General features: G+C 42.6%; 1 pseudogene; it reads left to right on the top strand.

The window, feature by feature from the left end:
- Positions 1-279: 279 nt before the first annotated feature.
- On the top strand, positions 280-2,143 carry LOC103127095 (large ribosomal subunit protein mL48-like; annotated as a pseudogene).
- Positions 2,144-2,994: the final 851 nt, after the last annotated feature.

The raw sequence follows: 2,994 nt of genomic DNA, 5'->3' as shown, positions 1-2,994 counted from the left end.
ATTTCACCAAGAGGGAAAAGAAGGAAAACACTTGAATCCTATTAAGAGACTTTTTTTGTGCAACTTTTACTTAACTCAAGTTACCTTGCATTCATCAGTTTGGTGGTTGTCATAATGAAAAGAGCCAGCACCTTGGTATAGATCCTCAGTGATAGTGGAACAAAAAGAAACAACAAAAATCAATAGGGTCATTTCAATCTATTTAGTAGTTTCTTAAAGGATCAGCTCAAGGAATTATTTAACATAGTTCCATACTTAAGAATGGCTAAAATGAGTGTTTTCAGACTCCCAAGGATAGTGACTGCTGGCATCTTCTGCCTGCACAATTCCAGGCCGCAGCCGCAAAGGATGAGCCGAGCTCTAGGAAAGGTGTTGTATCTGAAGAATGATGTCAATGTCATTTTTAAGCAAGCCTCTTCCCTCTTAAGGTTCCGAACTCCAGGTGAGAATTCTGTCTGCTCTGCAGGTGGCATTCTACTGAGTACCACTCCTCAATACAAGTCAAAGCCTACCCATGGCATTGGAAGATATAAGCACCTAATTAAAGCAGAAGAGCCCAAGAAGAAGGGAAAAGTGCAAGTGAGACCCATTAATTTGGGAACAGATTATGAATATGGCGTCTTAAACATTCACCTGATTGCATATGACATGGCCCTGATAGAAAGTTATGCCCATTAACTATCAATTGTCTTTTTGAACCCTAAGACAGCAGGAACCTCACATCTCCACTATAGAGCCCCTACTTCGCCCAGTCCTGGAACCCTTGGATAGGGCCCACTTTCCCGTATGCATCTCCCAATCCATACCAAATAATATTGCATCCGCCGATCACAACCTAACCAACGCAACGATTGCCACCTCAACATGCTTCACCTCAGACTGTATCCAGAGACTTCACGTGTGGAATGACAACCCTTCAGCTTCATTACTCGGGTGAGACCTTTCCTTTTATAGTACACTCTAATTTCATCTCAGGTGGTTCACTTTCTAACAAAGTCCCATAACCTAGAAATACACCAGTTTCTGTGAGAGAGAGCTTATGTTCACACATATCCATAAACTACTGCAAAATATATACCTGAAAGCAGAAGTACACTAGAGTTTGCAGTGAGTACCTCCCTAACACTTCCTCTCCACTATTCCAAGCTTTGGATCCATGATTGCTCAACAATTTGTTTGGCTTCATATGTTAGCTCTCTTTTCAATCACCAGGTTCCAGATGCCACCAGGATGCTGGCTAGGCTTCCCTGGATTAAAGACCCCACCAATGTGTCCTGGAGCTCAGCTTCCCCAGAGACCCAACCTACTAGGGAAAGAGAGAGGCAGACTGGGAGTATGGACCGACCAGTCAACGCCCATGTTCAATCGGCGAAGCAATTACAGAAGCCAGACCTTCTACCTTCTGCAACCCTCAATGACCCTGGGTCCATGCTCCCAGAGGGCTAGAGAATGGGAAAGCTATCAGGGGCGGGGGTGCGTTATGGAGATTGGGTGGTGGGAATTGTGTGGAGTTGTACCCCTCCTACCTTATGGTTTTGTTCATTAATCCTTTCTTAAATAAAAATTTTTTTTAAAAAAAAAAGTAACCATAAAAAAAAGAAAGTTATGCCCAATATGTTCATAACCTCTGAAACCAGCTCTCTGTTAAAGTTGAGGAAAGCTATGCGATGCCTACCAAAACTATGAAGGTATTGAGGATGCAGGACCAAGGCAGCAAGATGTTTCTAGACTCAGTTCTTACCACCCATGAACGAGTGGTTCAGATCAGTGGTTTGAGTGCAACATTTTCAGAGATTTTCTTGGAAATAATCCACAGCAATCTTCCTGAAGGAGTCAGACTGTCAGTGAAAGAGCGCACTGAAGAAGACTTCAAGGGAAGGTTCAAAGCTCGGCCAAAACTAGAACTGTTGGCAAAGTTAAAGTAGTACATTGTAGAGTCCCTCACACCAGCACTGCTGATATTGAGTGCCAAGGGAAAGAATTTTTTCTGTGTGGTCAGAATTAAGCAGGAGACCCTGACCCTTAGGTATCATAAGCACCCATCCTACCAGCAAGGAAGATTGCTTTTCTTTTGTGGAGGAGTGCTTGCCAATTGTCACCACTTTATCTAGGTCTCCTCCATCTAATAAAAATGAATACTGTGTATGTGTATATATGATAAATCAATCCTTCCATGGGGGGAGTATTTTTGTAATTTTTTTTCTGATTTTTTTATTGGGGAATTAATGTTTTACATTCAACAATAAGTACAATAGTTTGTACATGCATATCATTCCCCAGTTTCCCATATAACAATACAACCCCCACTAGGTCCTCTGAATCCTTCTTGGACCTGTATTCTCCCCCCCCCCCCACAACAGAGTCTTTTACTTTGGTGCGATACGCCAATTCCATTTCAGGTTCTACTTGTATTTTCTTTTCTGATCTTGTTTTTCAACTTCGGCCTGAGAGTGAGATCATCCCATATTCATCCTTCTGTTTCTGACTTATTTCACTCAACATGATTTTTTCAAGGTCCATCCAAGATCGGCTGAAAACAGTGAAGTCACCATTTTTAATAGCTGAGTAGTATTCCATTGTGTATGTATACCACGGCTTGCTCAGCCACTCATCTGTTGTTGGACACCTGGGTTGCTTCCAGGTTTTGGCTATTACAAATTGTGCTGCCAAGAACATATGTGTACACAGATCTTTTTGGATGGATGTGTTGGGTTCCTTGGGATATATCCCCAGGAGGGGAATTGCAGGATCACAGGGTAGGTCCATTTCTAGCCTTCTGAGAGTTCTCCAGACTGTTCTCCACAGAGGCTGGACCAATTGACATTCCCACCAGCAGTGTAGGAGGGTTCCTTTGACCCCACACCCTCTCCAGCATTTGCTGCTGCGACCTTTTCTAATGTATGACATTCTCACAAGAGTGAAGTGGTATCTCCTTGTTGTCTTTATTTGAATTTCTCTGACAATCAAAGACTTGGAGCATATTTTCATGTGTTT

Source organism: Erinaceus europaeus, chromosome X, assembly GCF_950295315.1.
Source record: "Erinaceus europaeus chromosome X, mEriEur2.1, whole genome shotgun sequence".
Lineage (NCBI taxonomy): Eukaryota > Metazoa > Chordata > Mammalia > Eulipotyphla > Erinaceidae > Erinaceus > Erinaceus europaeus.
The sequence above is the reverse complement of the archived record's forward strand: the minus strand, read 5'-3'. Positions and strand labels throughout refer to the sequence as shown.